We start from the raw sequence: 22337 nt of genomic DNA, 5'->3' as shown, positions 1-22337 counted from the left end.
CCTCTCTTCTAACATCCCTCCCTTCCCTTGTGCCCATCTTCTCTTTTGTCCTGTAGGGCCAGATAACTCTTTATATCCATACCTATATTCCTTATTTCCTAGTAGCAAGAACAATGCTCAATAGCTGTTCCTAAAACTTTGACTTCCAACTTCTCTTCATCTCTCCCTCCCCACCCATTCCCTTTGGGAAGGCAGGCAATTCAATATAGACCATATCTGTATAGTTTTGTAAATGACTTCCACAAAAGTCATGTTGTGTAAGACTATATTTCCCTCCACCCTATCCTGCCCCCCCTTTCTTCTATTCTCTCTTTTGATCCTATCCCTCCCCAAGAGTGCTCCCTCCTCCCACTGCCTTCCCTTCCATCATTCCCCACACCCTGCTTATCTCCTTCTCCCCCACTTTCTTGAATTGTAAGGTAGGTTTTCATACCAAAATGAGCGTGCATTTTATTCCTTCCTTTAGCCGAATGTGATGAGAGTAAGCTTCATGTTTATCTCTCACCGCCCTCTTTTTCCTTCCACTGACAAGTCCTTTGCTTACCTCTTTTATGAGAGATAATTTGCCCCATTCCATTTCTCCCTTTCTCCTCCCAATATATTTCTCTTTCACTGCTTAATTTCATTTTTTGAGATATGATCCCCTCCTATTCAATTCACTCTGTGCTCTCTGTCTCTCTTTGTGTGTGTGTGTGTGTGAGTGTGTGTGCAATCCCATCAATTACCCAGATACTGAAAAGTTTCAAGAGTTACAAATATTGTATTTCCATATAGGAATGTAAACAGTTCAACTTTAGTAAGTCCCTTATGACTTTTCTTTGCTGTTTACCTTTTCATGCTTCTCTTCATTTTTGTGTTTGAAGGTCAAATTTTTTTATCAGCTCTGGTCTTTTCATCAAGAATGCTTGAAAGTCCTTAATTTCATTGAAAGACCATTTTTTCCACTGAAATATTATACTAAGTTTTGCTGGGTAGGTGATTCTTGGTTTTAGTCCTAGTTCCTTTGACTTCTGGAATATCACATTCCACACCCTTCTATCCCTTAATGTAGAAGCTGCTAGATCTTGTGTTATCCTGATTGTATTTTCACAATATTTGAATTGTTTCTTTCTAGCTGCTTGCAATAATTTCTTCTTGACCAGGGAACTCTGGAATTTGGCCACAGTGTTCCTAGGAGTTTCTCTTTTTGGATCTCTTTCAGGAGGTGATAGGTGGATTCTTTCAATACTTATTTTGCCCTCTGGTTCTAGAATGTCAGGGCAGTTTTCCTTGATAATGTCATGAAAGATGATATCTAGGCTCTTTTTTTGATCATGGCTTTCAGGTAGTCCCATAATTTTTAAACTGTCTCTCCTGGATCTATTTTACAGGTCAGTTGTTTTTTCAATGAGATATTTCACATTATCTTCCATTTTTTCATTCTTTTGGTTTTGTTTTGTGATTTCTTGGTTGCTCATAAAGTCATTAGCCTCCATCTGTTCCATTCTCATTTTGAAAGACCTATTTTCTTCAGTGAGCTTTCAGACTTCCTTTTCCATTTGGCTAATTCTGCTTTTGAAAGCATTCTTCTCCTCATTGGCTTTTTGAACTTCTTTTGCCAATTGAGTTAACCTATTTTTAAAGGTGTTATTTTCTTCAGCATTTTTGGGGTCTCCTTTAGCAAGGCATTGACCTGCTTTTCATGATTTTCTTGCATCTCTCTCATTTTTTTCCCAGTTTCTCCTCCACCTCTCTAACTTGATTTTCAAAATCGTTTTTGAGCTCTTCCATGGCCTGAGCCCACTGAATACTTATTTTGGATGTCTGGAATACAGAAGCCTTGACTTTTAGGTCTTTCCCTGATTGTAAACATTGTTCTTTCTCATCATAAAGGATGGGAGGAGATATCTGTTCACCAAGAAAGTAATCTTCTATGGTCTTGTTTTTTTCCCCTTTTTTGGGCGTTTTTCCAGCCAGTGAACCATGGGTCATTTCTGAAGAGTAGAGTATACTCTGGGAATCTGTGAGATCTCAGTTCCTCTGAGGCAGCAAGATCAAGCATGTACTGGTCTGGATGCAGAGAGGGATTTTTATGCCTAGAATCTTAGCATTTACCTCTCCTCAAGCACCTGGCCTCTAGTTCTGTGAAGTCAGCACTGGGGGCTGATTTTCAGATAAGCTGGATGGGCAGGGCTGACAACGTCCAGCTCGGCCAGAGCCTCCACCCAGGGCTGAGGTAAGACTCAGCTCTTCAATGCTCGCAGGGATTTTTACACTCCAACAGTGGAGCTTCTGTAAAGGCTGCTCTGCTGCCTCTGTGGCCGCTGCCTGCTGCTGGAGCTATGGGAAAGCCCCTCTCCCTTCCTGGCCAGCCGATAAAACCCTGTCACTGACCTTTGGTGCCTGTGGGTTGAGGGATCTGAGGACCCTCTGCTGGGACTGGAGATTCCGGCCCCAAGCTGTCCTCCTCCCAGAGTCTCGTTGTGCTGCCCAGCTTGGCCAAGGTTGGGCTGCACTCTGTGCTGGGCTCCGCATCTGGCCCAATTGAAGTTTCTGTGGGCCTTTCAGGTCACTATGGGCTGGAAATCTCCTCCACTCTGTTTTTCTCCACTTCTGCTGCTCCAAAATTTGTTGAGAGTCTCTCTCTACAGGTATTTTATGGGCTGTGCAGAGGACCCTGTGTAACTGTGTCTTTGTAGTCTGTCATCTTGGCTCTGCCCCCTGAAGTATTTTTTTCACATGAAATTCTTTTTCTATTTTTAATGATCTCTTTGGGATATAGACCTTATACTTGTGTTGCTAGATGAAAAGGTATGCAGAGTTTGGTTGTGTTTCCTTCCCAATAACCAATGCTTATCTAAAAACTCCAGTATTGTTATTTTGTTGAGCTTTATTTTTTGGCAAATTATCATTCTTTCTGTAAGGTTTGAGGAACCAATAAAACAATATGTATTGTTGTTTCTGAGAACATAATAATAGGCAACTTTATATCTTGTTCTTAGATAGGGAATCCCAAACAAATTTGTTTGTAAATACACATGGGCAGATGTATAATTACTGTGTACAAGCATATATATTAATATGCACATGTAATTGGAGAAGAGGAAAGGAGGAGGCAGAAAATGGTAAGTTACATCACATGAAAAGGCACAAATACATATAACAACAGAAGGAAAGAAGGGAGGGAGATGCGCATTATCTAAAGGTTACTTTCATCAGGTTTGGCTCAAGGAGGGAATAACAGACTCAATTAGGTACAGAAATCTAACTTGCCCTATAAGCAGCAGGAGGGGAAATTGGAACGAAAGGGGAGGAAGGGATAGAAGAGAGGAAAGAAGAAGTAAGGGAAAAGGGAAAGAAGGAGACTAATCGAAAGGAGGGCAGATTAAGGGAGGTGGTGGTCAAAAGTAAAACTCCAGTGAAGAGGGAAAGGGGAAAAAGGAAGAGAAAAGTATAACCACGTGTGGAGGAAATAGAATAGAAAAACATAGATAATAATCATAACTGGTAGGAGTCATACTAAATTAATTTTATTATACAAATACAGTGCTGATACCTAAACAAGAAAGAGCCAAAGAAAATTATACACCAATTTCCCCTAATGAACATAGATGAAAAAAATTTTAATAAAAGTTTAGCAAAGAGTTTTTTCCAACTTTTCATGAGGATAATACACTATGAACAGGTGGGATTTAGACCAGGAATTCAGGGTTCTTTTAATGCTGGGAAAACAATGAGCATAATTGACCATATCAACAACAAAACTGACAAAAGCATATGATTATCTCAATAGATGCAGAAAAAGAATGCTATGAAATGCAACATCCATTCTTACTAAAAAAAAAAAAAAACACTAGAGATCATAGGAAAAGCATGGAGTCTTCTTTAAAATGATTGGTAACATATATCTAAAACCATCAGTAAACTTTATATATGAGGGGGATAAGCTAGAAACATTTCCAATAAGATTAGGAGTGAAACAAGGATGTCCCTTATCATCATTATTATTCAATACTGTACTAGAAATTATAGTTTTGGCTATAAGAGAAGAAAAGAAATTGAAGGAATTAGAATAGGAAATGAAGAAATAAAACTGTCTATTTGCAAATATGATGTATACTTAGAGAATCCTAGAGAATCACCAAAAAACAACTTGAAACAATTAGCAAAGTTTCAGGATATAAAACAAGTCCACATAAATAATATAAAATTATAGATATTGTATATTAAATGCATAAATATAAAATAAACCCATATAAATCATCAGCCTGTCTATATATTACTAACAAAGTGCACCAACAAGAGACAGAATGAGAAATTTCATTTTGGCAACTGTAAAAAACAAAAAATGTTTGGAAACCTATTTACCAAGACAAACCCAGGAAATGTGTGAACAAAATTGCAAAACACTTTTCACACCAATAAAATCACATATAAACCATTGGAAAAATATCAGTTGATTATGGATTGTTAGAGCTATTATAATGAAAATGATAATCCTACCTAAATTAATTTACTTATTTAGTATCTTACTAAACAAAATACTAAATATATATGTATATTTATATATTTTATGGAGCTAGAAAAATGATAACAACATTCATTGGGAAGAACAAAGGGCCCAGAAGAGCAAGGGGAATAATAAAAAATGCAAGGAAATGTGGTCAAACTATGTCACTTCTAAATTGTACTTTAAAGCAGTAGTCATCAAAACTACTTGGTATGGGCTGAGAAAAAAAGGGGTGGATCAGTGAAATAGTTTAGGCAAACATGACACCACAGCAGTTAATGACTATAATAATCTACTGTTTGATAAAGGCAGACTACAGCTTGTTGAATAAGAACTCATTATTTAACAAAAACTGTTGTGAAAACTGGAAAATAGTATGGCAGAAACTAGGCATAAATCACCATCTTACATTCTACACCAAGATAAAGTCAAAACGGGTGTATGATTTAGATATAAAGACTGATACTATAAGCAAATCAAGAGAGCAAAGAATAGTTTACCTGTCAGATCTATGAAATGTAAAAGTATAATTTTGATCACATTAAATTAAAAAGATTTTGCACAGAGTCAATGTGATGAACATTGGAAGGGAAGCAGAGAACTGGGAAACAATTTTCACAACTAGTGTTTCTGATAAAGGCCTCATTTCTCAAATATGTAGAGAACTGAGTCAAAATTGTAAGAATTTAAGTCATTCCCCAATCAATAAATGGTCAAAGGCAATCAAACAGGCAGTTTTTGGAGGAAAAAATGAAAGCTTTCTATAGTCATATGGAAAAATGCTCTAAATCACTATTAATTACAAAAATGCAAATTAAAACAACTCTGAGGTAACACACCATACCTATCAGATTGGCTAAAATGACATAACAAGAATATAATAAATGTTGGAGAAGATGTGGAAAAATTGGAACACTAATACATTGTTGATATAGTTGTGAACTGATCCAACCGTTCTGGAGAGCAATTTATAATATTATTCAAAGGTCTATAAAATTATGTGTATCTTTGACCCAGCAATGTAATTTCTAAGTCTATGTCCCAAAGAGTTTGTAACAAAGGGAGAAGGACCCACATGCACACGATTAGTTATAGCACTTGTTTGCTTGTTGGCAAAGACTTAGAAATTGAGGGGATGCTCACAAAATGAATAATGACTGAACAAGTTGTGATATCTGAATGTAATGGAACACTATTTCATAAGAAATAACGAGCAAGTAGAGTTCAGAAAAACCTGGAAAGTCTTACATGAACTGATGCTGAGTGAAGTGAGCAGAACCAGAAAAACATTGTATGGAGTATGTGCATGTTCATCCTTCATTGCCGAAAAAGGTCATGCCATCAGAGAAATAATGACATGACTTGCACTTGACTTTGTTTGGAGAGAGGGAGGGTTGTGCAGATCACCAGCCTCACTTCTCCTCCAGAGCCATCTGAATCCAGTGACCAAATATTCATCAGGATGACTGGAGATGACCCAGGATGAGGCAATTGGGGTTAAGTGACTTGCCCAAGTTCACACAACTAGTGATTGTCAAGTGCCTGAGGTGAGATTTCAACTCAGTCCTCCTGACTCCTGCACTGGTATTCTATCCACTGCACCACCTAGATGCCCAACTCTGTGCAATGGCCAACTATGACAGATTTAACTCTTCTCAGCTATACAAAAATATAAGACAATTCTAAAAGCATCATGATGGAAAATGCTCTCCACATCCAGAGAAAGAACTATGGAGTATGAAAGCAGATTCAAGCATAATATTTTCTCTCTCCTTTTTTTCCCTTTGGTTGTAATTCTTCATTACAACATGACTAACATTCAAATATGTTTAATTTGATTGTATATGCAAAACTTCTATCAGGTTGTATGCCATCTTGGGGTGAGGGGACCACAGGAAAGGGGAGAAAATTTGGAACTCTACATCTTATAGGAGTGTTGAAAACTAAAAATACATAAATAAAAAAAATAGTTTTTCAAATGGAGGAATCAAACAAATATACAAATAGTAGCTGCACATATTTCAAAGAGCTATTATTGCATTTTAACAGCAATCATATTTCTGATGTAACTCTAAACTCTCCTGAAGCAGTCTTCAGTATCTACCTAAAACAATTAATGGCTAAAATAACAGTGCAGCTTTCCTTAGAACTTTTATTTTTTTGTTCCATACTTGCTGTATGGGGTAACATGTATCCAAAGAAATGGGAAGAAAATATATATCACTTTGCAGAGTGAACAGAATATATATATATATAGCCATTAATAAATGTGTTAGAAAATTAATATGTTTGAATAAGGATTATTGGGACCTCAGGCAGGCCTGAGTCATTTGCTGGCTTACAATACTATCACAACCAATTAGTCCTCTTTTACTTCCACTTCTATCCTTTTAGGAAAGAATCTATTGCACACCTGAGACTGTCATTCCTGTGCTGCTAAACAGCAATCCAAGTCATTCTTTATATGAAATTTCAGAAAAAAATCTGTTTCACAAAGAGGTATAATTCCACAATTTTTCTTTGTTTTAAAAAATATATGATATATTTATTATTTAGTTCTCAACTTTCACTTTCACAAGAATTTGAATGCAAAAGTTTCTCCCCATTTCTTCCCCCATCCCAAGAGAGCACACACCCCATCCACCCCTTCCTCCTATCTGTCCTCCCTTATATTACCCCCCCTTTCTTAAATCCCAACCCCAATTATTTTTCTGTAAATGTTATTTTTCAGGCTAAAACAATTTTTAACATTATTGTCAAAGCTTTGACTTCCATATTCTGTTCCTTTCTCCCTCCCCACCCACCCTCATTGAGAAAACAACAATTCAATATAGGTCATACATGTGCAGCCACACAAAACACTTCCATAATACTTATGTTGTGAAAGACTAACCACATTTTCCTATCATATCCTACCCTTTACTTGTTCCATTCCCTCCCCTGACCTGTCCTCCCACAATAATGTTTGCTTCTGATTACTCCTTAATCCAATTTCCTATCCCTTCTATTTTCTTCCCTCCCTATTCCCTTCCCGACTGCCTTCCTGCAGGGTAAAATACATATATACACATACACACACACACATATATATATATATATATATGTATATATATATATATATATTCACTATAACTGCCATAATATTCAAAAAGGACTCATAAGTTACTAATAACATCTTTCCATAGAAGAATGTAAACAGTTCAACTTTAATGAATTCCTTAAGACGTCTCTTTCCTGTTTACTTTTTCACATTTCTCTTGATTCTCCTATTTGAAACTCAGATTTTCTATTCAGCTCTGGACTTTTCAACTACTTGTTTTCAGTATTCTACAATCACTTACACATATCTTAAGTTTTTTCCCCTCCCTTCCCAATCACTCTCCAAGATGGTGTGCCATCTTATATAGGTTCTACACATATGTTCTTATTAAATATATTTTCACCTTAGTCATGTTGAATAGAAGAATTAAAATGAATGGGGGAAACCATGAAACAAAATAAAACAAAACATAATAAAAAAAAATTGGTCAGCTTCATTCTGTGATTCAATTACATAGTTCTGTCTTTGGATATGGAAGGTGTTTTGCCTCCTGCGTCCATTGGGAACTTTTAAGGTCTTTGTTTTGCTATGAAGAAATAAGTCTAAGAGAAAAATTTCTCAGACACTGTGGGGGTTGCTGCGTACAACATTGTCCTAGTTCTGCTCCTTTCACTCAGCATAGGTTCATATAAGTCTTTCCAGGCCTATCTGAAGTCTTCCTGTTCATCATTTTTTATAGAACAATAGTATTCCATTACATTCATATACTCCAACTTGTTCAGTCATTCCTCAACTGAAGTGCTTCCCCTTGATTTTTAGCTTTTGGTCACCACAAAGAGAGCACCTATAAATATTTTTGTACATGTGGAACCCTTTCCCATTTCTATGATATTTTTGGGATACAGTCCCAGAAGCTATATTGTTGGGTCAAAGAGTATGCGCAATTTTGTAGCCCTTTGGACACAGTTGTAAATTGCTCCATAGAATGCTTGGATCAGCTCACAGCTCCATGAAAAATGAATTAGTGTTCCAACTCTCCCACAGCTTCTCCAACATTTATCATTTTTTTTTTTGCTATGTTAGCCAATCTGATAGGTGTGATGTGGTACCTCAGAGTTGTTTTGATTTGCATCTCTGTAATCAATAGTAATTTAGAACACTTTTTCATATGAATATAGATAGCTTTAATTTCTTCCTTTGAAAAATGCTTGTGCATATGTTTGACCATTTATCAATTGTGCATTCTTGTACATTTGACTCAATTCTTTATATATTTTAGAAATGAGACCTTTGAGATTCTAAGTGCAAAATGTCTTTCCCAGTTTTCTACTTATGATTTCTTGGTTTCTCATAAAGTCATTGGCTTCCTTCTGTTGCATTCTAATTTTTAAAGAACTATTTTCTTCAGTGAGCTTTTGAAGTAACTTTTCAATTTGGCCAATTCTGCTTTTTTGAAGCATCATTCTCCTCATTGGCTTTTTGGACCTTTTTTGCCATTTGGATTAGTCTATTTTTAAAGGTGTCATTTTCGTCAGCATTTTTGGGTCTCTTTCAGCAAGTTGTTGACTAACTTTTCATGATTTTCTTGCTTTGCTCTCATTTCTCTTTTGAATTTTTCCTCCACCTCTTTTACTTGATTTTCAAAATCCTTTTTGAGGTTTTCCATGTCATGAGACCACTGCATATTTTTGGAAACTTTGAATGTAGAACCCTTGATCTTGCTGTCTTCCTCTGATTTTATGCTTTTCTCTTCCTCATCTAAAAGGATGGAAGAAAATACATTTTCACCATGAAAGTAGCCTTCTCTAGTCTTATTTTTTTTTTACCTTTTGGGGCATTTTTCCAGCGAGTTACTTGACTTTTGATTCCTTTGTCAAGTGGAATTATACTAACCCAGGCTTCACAAGTTTTGTGCCGCTGTTCTCTGAGATCTCTCTAGGGACCTCTAAGTTCTCAGCTCCTCCAGGGTGCACAATCAACTGAGAGGAATTTACTCTTCTACTGTACTGCGCTCTCATCTGTGAGCAACTAACAGCACTCTTTTCTGCCCTGGAATTGTGAATAGGATTCCCTCTCCACAGCTGCCACCAGCTCTGGCACACTCGTGCTCCTCCTCACCCCAGGAATGCACCACCAGATTAAGACCCAAGACCTATAGACTGAGGACTTCAGAAGTGGCTGCTGCTATGGCAGTGGCTGTAGCTGCCTTGGAGTTGGGGCTGGTGTCACACCACTCTCCACCCTCTCTCTCTCTCTCAGATGAAAGTGCTTTCTCACTGACTTTTGAAGCTTTCTTTGGCTTTTGTGGGTTGAGAAATCTGGAAACTGCATCATCTGTTGGAGATTTCATGCCCTGAATACTACTCCAGTCCTGGATGTGGCACATCTATGGCAATATGTCTGTGCCACTCTAATCTGAACCCCAAGGGATAGATCTTTCTTGTTGGCCTTTGGGCTGTCTTGGGCTATAAATCTGTTTCACTCTGTCATTTTGTGGCTTCTGCTGCTCTAGAATTTGTTTAAAATCGTTTTTACAAGTATTTTTAGGGCTATGGGGGAAGAACTAGAGTAGGTCCATCCTTCTTCTCCACCATCTAGGCTCCATCCCCTAATTAGATATTTGAAAATAAGAATTTCATGTGAAAAAAACTGAATCAGTGAAGCTAAACCAATAAGAGATGGCATTAGAAAGGCATGGTGGATATGAGAAGAGATGAGAATCCCAATTTCTGCCATATGATCATGTTCAATTCTGTAACCAATCTCTCTCATTTCCAGAGTCTTCCCTCTCTTAACTATTCCCTGTATTCATACATACATACATATATATATACATATATATACATACACATATATATGTTTGTGTGTATGTATACATATATGCATGTATACATGCAATATACATCTGCATGTATGTATACACATACACATACATATACGTATATATGTATATATATATACACACACACACACACACACACACACATAAACTTATTTGTATATATCTGTTTGATTGTTGTCTCCCCAACTAAATTGTGAGTTCCTAGGAGGTAGTCTGTCTTATGTCTCTTTTATTTGTCCCCATCACTTAGCAAAGTGCCTCATGCATAATGGTCACAATAAATGTATATTAACTGACTGATCTATTCTACAGATATCATTATATCATCTTTCCAACTGAATCTATTCCTGTTACAAACTTCCCTGTTTCTACTGAGTGTACCATAGTGCTTCTATTCTCCTAAATTCTCAAACCTGTATCATCCTCAAATTCTCACATTAAACACATATTTAATCAGTTGTCATATTTTGTCATTTCTACTTCCAAACTATCTCTCCCATTCATTCACTTGTCCTTCTTCACATGGCCGCTGTACCATTTATGCTCTCGTCAGCTCTTATTTTTGCAGTTCTTACAGCCTTCTAATTGAATGTTTTAAGGCTTTCATCACTCCAGGCTATCCTCCACATATCCACAAACGTTATTTTAGTTTTTTTTGGTTAAACTATTTGTTTTCGGTGTTCTACAATAACTTCAACACATCTTAGATTTTTCCCCTCTCTCAGCCTCCTTCTCTCTCTCCCCACTCCCTCCCTGAGACAGGATGCAGTCTTACGTAGGTTCTACACATACATTCCTATTAAATATATTTTCATTTTGGTCATGTTGCATAGAAAAATGAAAGTGAATGGGAGAAAGCATGAAATCAAAACAAAACATAACAAAAGAAAAAATGATCTGCTTAATTCTGTGATCCAGTTCCACAGTTTTTTCTCTGGATGTGGAAGACATTTTGCCTCAAGAGTCCATCGGGAATTATTTAGGTCCTTGCATTACTGTGAAGGGTTATATCTACCTCACATACTGTGGTTGTTGCTGTCTACAAAATTGTCCTGGTTCTGCTACTTTCACTAGGCATCATTTCAAATAGGTCCCTCTAGGCTACTCTGAAGACTTCTTGTTCATCATTTGTTATAACACAGTAGTGTCCCATTATATTCATATAAGAAAACATGTTCAGCCATTCCCCAATTGATGGGAATCCTCTTGATTTCCAGTTCTTGGCCACCACAAAGAGAGCTGATATAAATATTTTTGCACATGTGGCACTCGTTCCCATTTTTATAATCTCTTTGGGATACAGTCCTAGAAGTGATATTGCTGGGTCAAAGCATATGCACATTTTTGTAGCCCTTTGGGCATAGTTGTACATTGCTCTCCAGAATGGTTGAATCAGTTCACAGACTCACCAATGCTGAATTAGTGTTCCAAATCTCCCAAATATTCTCCAACATTTATCATCTATCTTTTTTGTCATAGTAGCCAATCTGATAGATGTGGTGTGGTGTCTAAGAGTTGTTTTGATTTGCATCTTTTTTAGCAATAGTGACTTAGAGCATTTTTTCATATGACTAGAGATAGCTTTAATTTCTTCCTCTTAAAACTGCCTGTTCTTATTCTTTGGCCGTGTATCAATTGGGGAATGACTTGTATTCTTATGTATTTTACTCAGTTCTCTACATATTTTAAAAATGAGGCCTTTATCACATACAATAATTGCAAAAATTCTTTTCCTGTTTTCTGCTTCCCTCCTAAACTTAGTTGCATCGAGATTGTTTATGTAAAAACTTTTCAATTTAATGTCATCAAAAGGATCAGTTTTGCACTTCATAGTGTTCTCTGTCTCTTGTTTGATCAAAAATTTCTTTCTCCATAAATCTGACAAATACCCTATTTGTTGCATCGCTCATTTGTTCATAGCATCAATTTTTATACCTAGATCATGTCCCACTTGTACTTTATTCTTGTGTACAGGGTCAGGCATTGATCGATGCCCAGTTGCCACCACACTGTTATCCAGTGTTCTCAGCAATTTTTTGTGGAACAGAGAGTTGTTATCCCAGAAGCTGGAGTCCTTGGTTTTATCAAACAGTAGATTGCTATATTCATTAACAACTGTGTCTTGGGTGTCTAACCTATTTCACTGGTCTACCCCTCCGTTTCTTAGTGGTTTTGGTGATTGCTTCTTTATAATACAATTTGATGTCTGGTAGGACTAGGCCACCTTCCCCACCATTTCTTTTCATTAGTTCCTTTCATATTCTGGATCTTTTGTTTTTCTTCTTTCTTTCTTTTTCTTTCTTTCTTTCTTTCTTTCTTTCTTTCTTTCTTTCTTTCTTTCTTTCTTTCTTTCTTTCTTTCTTTCTTTCTTTCTTTCTTTCTTTCTTTCTTCCTTCCTTCCTTCCTTCCTTCCTTCCTTTCCTTCCTTCCTTCCTTTCCTTCCTTCCTTCCTTCCTTCCTTCCTTCCTTCCTTCCTTCCTTCCTTCCTTCCTTCCTTCCTTCCTTCCTTCCTTCCTTCTTTCTTTCTTTTTGGTTTACAACTCAGAGTTTATTGTTCCAATACACCCAAGAAGATGCAAGCACTTCTGTGACAAATATACAGAAAAAAGGGAGATCAACACAGAACAATCATTTAGTTTAAATGAAGGGAAACCTCTCTATATGTTATGACAACATACTCCCAAGTGGAATCTTCACCTTTCTACAGTTAAGTTAATCAGGCATTTTAATAAAATAAAGGATGATGAGCTATGTCAAAGTTAGTTTGTGTATTGTCTTTAAAAATAAACTCCAAACTCTACAATCCATGCCAGTTAAACACTAAAACTAAAATTTGTATATTAATAAGCTCAAGAGGAGATAGAGATATGAGTTATCTTTTCTGTTTGAAAAGTCCAGAAGAAAACAGGGACTCCAAGTACAGCATGCTGGTTGACTGACCGAGGGAGCTAAGACAGGTGAGGGGGATATTTCAGGGTCAGTGGGCTTGCTCAGTGCTGAGTATGCTACTGCACAGTTTGGTCCAAGATGGGCGCTGAGGCAGACACAGATCTCAGTTTGTTACACAAACACGTTTATTCTCATTGCTTTGTAAAAAAGATGCCAGGTATATTTCCAAGTATTTTTCATAGGTGCTCCCCAAAGTTGTTTACAGGAAGTAGTTTGGGGTGTGCTACTGTTACATGGGGCTCTCCATGATGGGGTTCAGGGTCAAACTGAAGAAAGGAATATTTCAAAGTGTCATCGAATTCCATGATAGCAGCCTGCTTCCCACAACGGTAGCAGTAATTGGATGCACTGAAAATGGTAACCACATTACGGTGGTGATACCCGTTGTAGCCCTTCATCACAAGTTGGTGAGCCCAGGAAACCAGTGTGAGGCCATTGGTGTGGTTAAATGTTTCTGAAATGTCCTGTCCAAATGTGTAGCCAGCTCCTCGTGGAGAAATGCCCCATCCACCATGATCATCAGGATCAGCCATAACAGGTCACAGATTGGGCCTTCATGTGGAACTTCTTGCAGACGATCTAGGGCTCGGATATGATTCAGTGTATTGATGGATGGAGAAAGGCCACCATGGAGGCAAAATATCTGTCCATCCACTAATGCTATGAGTGGGAGATAATCAAACAGGTGGGTAAAGTCTTTCCACACATTGGCATTGCCGGACTTCCTCAGGCATTCATCATAAAAGGTATACACTTGTGTGATCTGTCAGCTCTCATGGTTCCCCCTCAGTATTGTGATCCACTCTGGATAGCACACCTTTAGTGATACAAGAAGAGTCACAGTCTCCACTGAGTAGTAGCCTCTGTCCACATAGTCACCCATAAAAAGATAGTTTGTGTCTGGAGACCTCACCAATTCGAACGAGTCCCATCAGGTTGTAGAATTGGCCATGGACATCCCCGCAGAAGGTGACAGGACAATGGATCTCTTGGACGTTGGATTCTTTTGTGGGATTTCCTTAGCCTTCTCACAGAGTGTGTACACGTGGTTGTCATTCAGCTGCTTGCACTCGTTCAGCTGCTGAACCCATTGGTCCAGCTCCTTCGTGAGCACCTTGTGCTCCATGATGACTGTGGAAGTGGCTGCAGTTGCTTAGGGGGTTCCTGCTGGACTCGCGGATCCCTGGGACCTTTCGTTTTTGCAGATTAATTTTATTATTTTTTATAGCTCTAGAAAATAATTATATGGTAGTTTGATTTGTGTGGCACTGAATAAATAAATTAACCTAGGTAGAATTGCTATTTTTATTGTATTAGCTCAATCTACCCACCAGCAACAGATTTTTTTCCGCTTACTTAGATATGACTTTATTTGTGTGAAAAATACTTTGTAATCGTGTTCATATACTCCAGGAACTTTTTTGGCAGATAGATTCCCAGACATTTTATAGCATCTACCATAGCTTTAAATGGAATTTCTCTTTCTATCTCTTGTTATTGGGCTTTGTTAGCAACATATACAAATGCAGACAGTTTATGTGGGTTTATTTTATAACCTGCAACTTTGTGAAAGTTGTTTATTATTTGTATTAGTTTTTTACTTGATTCTCTGGGATTCTTTAAGTATATCATCATGTCGTCTGGAGAGAGTAATAACTTAGTTTCTTCTTTGTCTATTCTAATTCCTTCAATTTCTTTTTCTTCTCATACTGCTAAAGCTAACATTTCTACTACCATATTGAATTACAGTGGTGATAACAGACATCCTTGTTTCACCCCTCATCTTATTAGAAATGCATCTAGCTTATTCCCATTGCATACAATGCTGGATGATGATTTTAGGTCAGTACTGCTTATTATTTTATGGAAAGCTCCATTCACCCCTATGCTCTCCAGTGTTTTCATTGGGAATGGATGTTGCATTTTGTCAAAAACTTTTTCTGTATCTACTGAGATGTGCTTTCTGTTAGTTTTGTTGTTTATATGATCAATAATGCTAATAGTTTTCCTAATATTGAACCAGTCCTGCATTCCTGGTATAAATCCTACCTGATCATCAAATATCATTCTTGTGATAAGTCGCTGTGTTCTTTTTCTTAATATTTTATTTAAAATGTTTGCATATATATTCCTTAAATAAATTGTTCTATAATTTTCTATCTCTGTTTTGACTCTTCCTGGTTTAGGTACCAGAACCATATTTGTATCATAAGAAAAAAAAAATTTGGTAGCATTTCTTTTTCCTCACTTTTCCCAAATAGTCTATATAGTGTTGGAAGTAACTGTTCTTTAAATAGTTGACAGAATTCACTTGTTCAATTTCCTTTTCTGAGATGGGGATACTTAAGCATTCAACTTCCTTTTCTCTTAAAATGGGCAATTTATATTTTTTAAAATATTCATCCATTTTATTTAGATTGTCGAACTTATGGGCATACAGTTGGGCAAAGTAATTTCTAATTATTGTTTTAATTTCCTCCTCATTGGAGGGGAGTTCTCTTTTTTCATTTCTGATACTGGTAATTTGGTTTTCTTCTTTATGTTTTAAACCAAATTTACCAAACACTTACCAGTTTCATTAGTTTCTTCATATAACCAACTCTTAGTTTTATTTATTAGTTCAATAGTTTTCTTAATTTCAATTTTATTAATCTCTCCTTTGGTTTTCAGTATTTATAATTTGGTATTTACTTGAGGATTTTCCATTTGTTGTTTTTCAAGCTTTTTCAGCTGCATACTCAATTTATTGATGTCCTCTTTCTCTATTTTATTCATGTGGGCATTCAAAGATATAAAACTTCACCCAAGAATTGCTTGTGAAGTATCCCATAAGATTAGGTAAGTTGTCTCCTTATTTTCATTCTCTCAAATGAAGTTGTTGATTGTTTCTATGATTTATTGTTTAACCCACTCTTTCTTTAGGATTAGATTATTTAGTTATCTTTCCATGGTCCTTTTATTGTATATAACTTTTATTGCATTATGATATGAGAAGGAGGCATTGACTATCTCTGTCTTTCTGCACTGGACTGTGAACTTTGCCCTAGTACTTGGTCAATTTTTGTACATGGGCAATGTACCACTGAGAAAAAGGCATATTCCTTTCTATCTGCTTTCAATTTTCTCCAGAGATCTGTCATATTTACCTTATCCAGAATTTTATTCACCTCCTTAACTTCTTTCTTGTTTATTTTGAGATTAGATTTATCAAAATCAGGGAGGGAGAGGTTGAAATCCCCTACTAGTATAGTTTTGCTGTACATTTCTTCCTGTACCTCCCTTAATTTCTCCTCTAAGAATCTGGATGTCTTACTACTTGGAGCATATATGTTTAGTAATGAATTTGCATCATTGTCTATGATGCCTTTTAGCAGGATATAGTTTCCTTCCTTATTTCTTTTGATTTTATCTATTTGTGTTTTTGTTTTGTCTGAGATTCGGATTTCTATCCCTGAGTTTTTACATCAACTGGAGCACAATGTATTCTCCTCCAACCTTTTACCTTTACTCTGAGCATATGCCCCCATTTCAAATGTGTGTCCTTTAAACAACATATTGTTGGATTATGTTTTTTAATCCATTCTGCTATCTATCTCCATTTTATGGGAGAGTTCATCATTCACAGTCACTGTTATGATTACTACCTGTGTCATTCCCTCCATCTTCTTTCCCCCTGTTTATGGTTTTAGTTATCCTTCTCCCTTACCCTCCACAACAGAGTTTTAATTTTTGACCACCACCTCTCTCAGTCTTCCCTCCCTTCTTTCAGCCCCCGTCACTTTCCTCTCCTTTTCCTTACTACTTCTTCCCTCCCTTTTAACCTCCCCTCCCTTTTCTTTCCCCTTCCCCTCATTCTGCCTATAAATCTAATTATCTTTATATGCTTAACTCAGTTTCTTGTTCCCTTCTTGAACCATATCAGATGAGAGTAATTCTCAAACAACGCTCATCTCCCTCCCCTCTTTACCTCTACTGTAATATATTTTTGTGCCTTTTTCTGTGATGCAATTTGCCTTTTCCTGCTTCCTCCTTTTCACATCTCCAATTACAATCCCTTTGCACCCTTAAGTCACATTTTTATCATCATATCATTTACTTTCTTCCCAATCCCTCTATCTATGTAAACCCCTTTTGTATATCATAACAAGTGTACAATTCTCAAGATTAACAAGTATCATCTTTCCATAGGGATATAAATAGTTTTTCCAGAATGAATAGCAAGTTTGTTTGTGTTTTTCCCCCCATTGTTTGCCCTTTTATGCCTCTTTTGAGACCTGTGCTTGATGTACGAATGTTCTGTTGAGTTCTGTTCTTTTCATCAAGAAGGTCTGGAAATCCCTTATTTCACTGAATGTCCATCTCTTTGCCTGATATATTACACTCACACTTGGTGAGCAATTGATCCTTTGTTTTAGTCCCAGCTCCTTTGCCTTATGGAATTTCATATTCCAATCCCTTTGATCTTTTAAAGTAGAAGCTGCAAGGTCCTGTGTGATCCTGATTGTAGTGCCTTGATATTTGAATTGTTTTTTTTTTTTCTGACTGCCTGCAATATTCTCTCCTTCATTTGATAGTTCAGGAATTGGCAAAGATATTCCTTGGTGTTTTTAATATGGGATCCCTTTCAAAAGGTGAACAGTAGATTCATTTGATGACTATTTTTCCCTTCTGCATCTAGGATTTCTGGGCAGTTTTCCATGAGAATTTCTTGGAAGATATTGTCTAGCCTCTTTTATTCATCATATCTTTCTGGGAGAACAATACTTGTTAGATTTTCTCTCCTGGATCCATTTTCCAGGTCTATTTTTTCTGAGTAGACATTTTGCATTTTCTTCTATCTTTTCATTCTTTAGATTCTGTTTTACTGATTCTTGATGTCTCATAAAATCATTAGCTTCTACTTGCCCAATTCTAATTTTTATCAAATTGCTTTCTGCAGTTAACTTTTGTATCTCCTTTTCCGTCTTTCTGCTTGTTCCTTTAAGGAGTTATTTTCCCCATCTTGGTTTTGTACTTCCTTTTCCATTTGTCCAATTTTCCTTTTAAATTCTTCTGTGATTTCATTTTTCATATGTTTAAAGTCATTGGCCAGTTTTTCTTCTATTTTTCTAATTTGGTTTTTAAAATCCTTTCTGAGTTCTTTCAAGAATGGTCTTTGTCCTTGAGACTGGTTCATATTCCTTTCTGAAGTTTCAGATGGGAATATAGTCTCAATTCTGACCTCTTTGTTATTCATGTTTTGGTCCTTGTCCCCACAGGAAGATTCCATAGTCTTTTCTGTTTTGTTCCTTGCTCATGGTGATCACCCTTTTCCTGGCTTTTAAAGTAGATCTCTGCTTCTGGGGCACCGGGAGCTCTGTCCCACAGTTCTTGTGCCTAGAACTCGAGCCTTTGTGTGTTGTGGCCTCTGGTACTTGCAACTAGAAGCTAAAATGTTTCATCTTACCTGGTGCTGAGCCAGCTGGTGTTGGAAAGCAGAGGCCAGGTGAAGTGTTCCCCAGAGTTATCCTGTAGTTATCTCCATTAAGTGTGAGGGGAGTGTTGATCCGAGCACGTGAGGTCTCCTCTGCTGAGCTAGAGCATAGACAAGCTCAGCAGTTGGTGAATCCATCTGTGCTACTGTCTTTCTGATTCCGCTGGGGTGCTGAGGTACACCTGGGTTCCTCGTATTGGTGGTTGTGGGCTCCACCCTTTGGGCCCCAGGATCTCCTTCTGGTTTGCTGATGTAGGGCTGTCTGGGACATCTCTGGTCACACACTGATCCCCTTCAGCTACAGCAAGAGGGACACTACTTAGCGATTTTCCTAGTTTCATGGGCTAAGAGACTGTTTTCTCCTTCAGCTGATCACACTGTTCCAGGATTTTTCCTGGGGAAATATTCTCTAGATTCTTCATGGTCAACAAGGGGAGGGAGGTAGAAATTACCAATCACTCCACCGTCATGGCTCTTGGAAGTTCGAGTAGTACAGATATTTAATCTCCTAGGTGATAGTCTCAGAAGTGACTGCTGCAATTACCTGGGGTTCTGAACTTCTCTCTCCTTGGATTCCACTGGTCTCCTGTCCTGAGCTGACATGTTTGAGAATCTGAAGAGTGTCTGCAGCTTCAGATCAATTGGGCCTTCCTGCTCCACCCTGTCAAGGTAAGACAGGGCTGATACAGCCCGTGCTCTGTGTGCTCCTTCAGTGCTGAGCAACAGATCGCTCCCATGGACCTTCCAGTCGTGTCCTGAACTGGAAATCTGCCACATTCTGTGTCCTATTGGATTCTGCTCCTCTCAAATTCATTTGGATTCTCTTTTTAGAGGTATCTGAAGGAATTTGTCTTAGAGCTTAGGTGAGTAGTTGCTCTCACTCCACTGTATTTCAAAAGTTATTCTTTAAAATTCAATTTTGACCATATCATTCCTCTATTCAACAAAATTTATTAGTTCTGGACTCTAGAATCAAACATTTCATCTTTATCTCAGTTTTAACATATTTTTAAGTAGGGATATTTACATATTTATTCTGCATATGGTATACATTTGTAATTTATTGGTAACACACTCATAGGACAAGTGAATGTTCAAAATTATGCTTACTGTTAGAGGCACATAATCAAAAAAATGTCTGAAGATCATTTGAATTTAATGCCAATCCAAGGAAGGTTAGATCAAACAATTAGTGTACGTACAAACTTGCAAATAATGAGAGGACATGGGCCTTGAAAAAGAAAAAAAAAAGGATAGTGTTTGGACAACATGATAGTTATCTTCAAGTATTTAAAGGTCTGTCACACACAAGAGGAACTTGGAAAGCAGAAGTAGGAGCAATAAAGGAAAACTGCAAAGGAGGGAATTGGGGATTGATATAAGGGTAAAAATCCCAGTAGTTAGGTCTATCCAAATAAGAAGAGGAAACTTGCAATAGATCTTAAGAGTCCATGAATGCATTGAACACTGCATCCATACTCTATGTGCATCTATGGTAAAGACAGAAAGAACTACTCACATTTCTTTTTTTCTCATTTAAGTACCCTTCAAGGAGAAAACATATTAAAACTTTTTTTTTTCAAGTCAATATTCCCTTTTTATCTTATTTTAAAAGACAGACTTTTACAAATAAAATATCTTACTTCATGAGGCATAGTAGTTCCCAAAAAAGTGTCCGTTTAGGAACAGGGTCGAAAGAGACAATATAATAAACATGGGGTGGATAGAATGGAGGGAAACATAGCTAATCTTTCACAACATGAGTATGATGGAGTTTGTTTGCATGACTGCACTTGTCTGTTGTATATTGAGTTGTTTGACCTCTTCGTGAGGTCACATGCAACTGAGGAAGAAGATACACAGGCAATGTGATATGGAAATCTAGCTTATCTTACAGGAAAATAGAATGGGATGGGGATAAGAGATGCAGTGGTGGTAATAAAAAGGAGGGCAGATTGGGGAAAGGGGTAATCAGAATGCCTGGTATCATGGGGTGGGGAAAGGGGAGCAATAGGGATATAATTCATATCCCCAAATCTTGCGGAAGTGAATGTTGAAAACTAAAATAAATGAATAAAATGTGAATAAAGTGCCCTCTCTCTCTCTCCCTACCCTAGTACTATACGTCTTTAGAATATCATACATTCTTATTTGATATCAATCTCTTCAGAAATCTTAGATATTTTCCTAAATAAATGGAAAGTCAGACTGAAGGAAGGTCAAAAAGAAAACATATCACTTCCCAGTGAATGAAAACATACCAGATGTTGTTAATAACCTGCTGCCGTTTCGAACTGGCTGACTTGACATAGCCTCGAAATACTGGCATCGGCCAAAATAGCCACCACCATGTGAGGGAAGTTATCTGTCAAGAGAGATATAATGGAAGCTTTATTAAGAATTGGCCTAGGGGGCAGAGCCAAGATGGCGAAGTAGAAAGACACACATACACACAGCTCCGAACCCACAAACCACAGAACGGCTAGAGGGGACCAAGCCAGGGCGAGTTCTGCACCCAGAGACCACGGAATATTGGAGCGAGGGAGATTTCTGTTCCGGAGAGACCTCCAAACCTCTCGCGGGGGGTCCTTCGCGCCGTGGACTGGGCGCCGGGACGGGGAGCAGAGGACAGCCCTGCCGTGGCAGCGACACCGTGACGAAAAGATCCGAGCGGGCTACTGGGACGGGATCTCCAGCGGCCACGCGGGTCCCTCCACCCACAGAGTGACATGCAAACCTCTCGCAAAAGGTCCGTCGCGCTGCACACGCGGAGCCCAGCCCGGACCTGCGGCGGTGGTGGCCGCGGCTCCGAGAAGTACAGATCCGAGAAGGCTCCAGAGACGGGATCTCCAGCTGCGGCACAAGCCCCCCCACCAACAGGTGACTGACGGGGTAGGTGAGAGAGTGTCTTTGGCGGGTTGAGAGGGGAGTGGGGTGCCCCCATGGCTCGGGTCCCACCAGGAGATAGAAGCTGAGAGGCGGCTGCAGACAGGGGCTCCCCAAACGGGCAGGAGCCTGGATCCATTGTGGAAGGTCTGTGCATAAACCCCCAGAGGGAACTGAGCCAGAGAGGCGGCCCTGCCCCTGACCACCTGAACTTAATTCTCACACTGAATAGCAGCCCTGCTCCCGCCAAAAACCCTAAGGCGGGAAGCAGCATTTGAATCTCAGTTCCCAAATGCTGGCTGGGAGGACCAGGAGGTGAGGAGGGTGTGAGGAGAACATTCAGAGGTCAGGTCACTGCCTGGGGAGAATGCCCAGAAAAGGGAAAAGAAATAAAACTATTGAAGGGTACTTTATCGGAGAAAAGACACTTCCTCCCTTCCTTTCTGATGGGGAGGAACAATGCTTGCCATCAGGCAAAGACACAGAAATCGAGGATTCTGTGTCCCAGCCCACCCAATGGGCTCGGGCCATGGAAGAGCTCAAGAGGAATTTTGAAAATCAAGTTAGAGAGGTGGAGGAAAGACTGGGAAGAGAAATGAGAGGAATGAGGGAGAAGCATGAAAAGCAGATCAGCTCCCTGCTAAAGGAGAACCAAAAA

The 22337-nt window shown here is 38.2% G+C and overlaps 1 pseudogene; it reads right to left on the bottom strand.

The window, feature by feature from the left end:
• Window positions 1–13496: 13496 nt before the first annotated feature.
• Window positions 13497–14446, bottom strand: LOC140518805 (serine/threonine-protein phosphatase 2A catalytic subunit beta isoform pseudogene; annotated as a pseudogene).
• Between the last annotated feature and the right edge of the window lie 7891 nt (window positions 14447–22337).

Source organism: Notamacropus eugenii, chromosome 1, assembly GCF_028372415.1.
Source record: "Notamacropus eugenii isolate mMacEug1 chromosome 1, mMacEug1.pri_v2, whole genome shotgun sequence".
Classification (NCBI taxonomy): domain Eukaryota; kingdom Metazoa; phylum Chordata; class Mammalia; order Diprotodontia; family Macropodidae; genus Notamacropus; species Notamacropus eugenii.
Note: the sequence above shows the minus strand (reverse complement) of the source record. Positions and strands in the feature narration are given on the sequence as shown.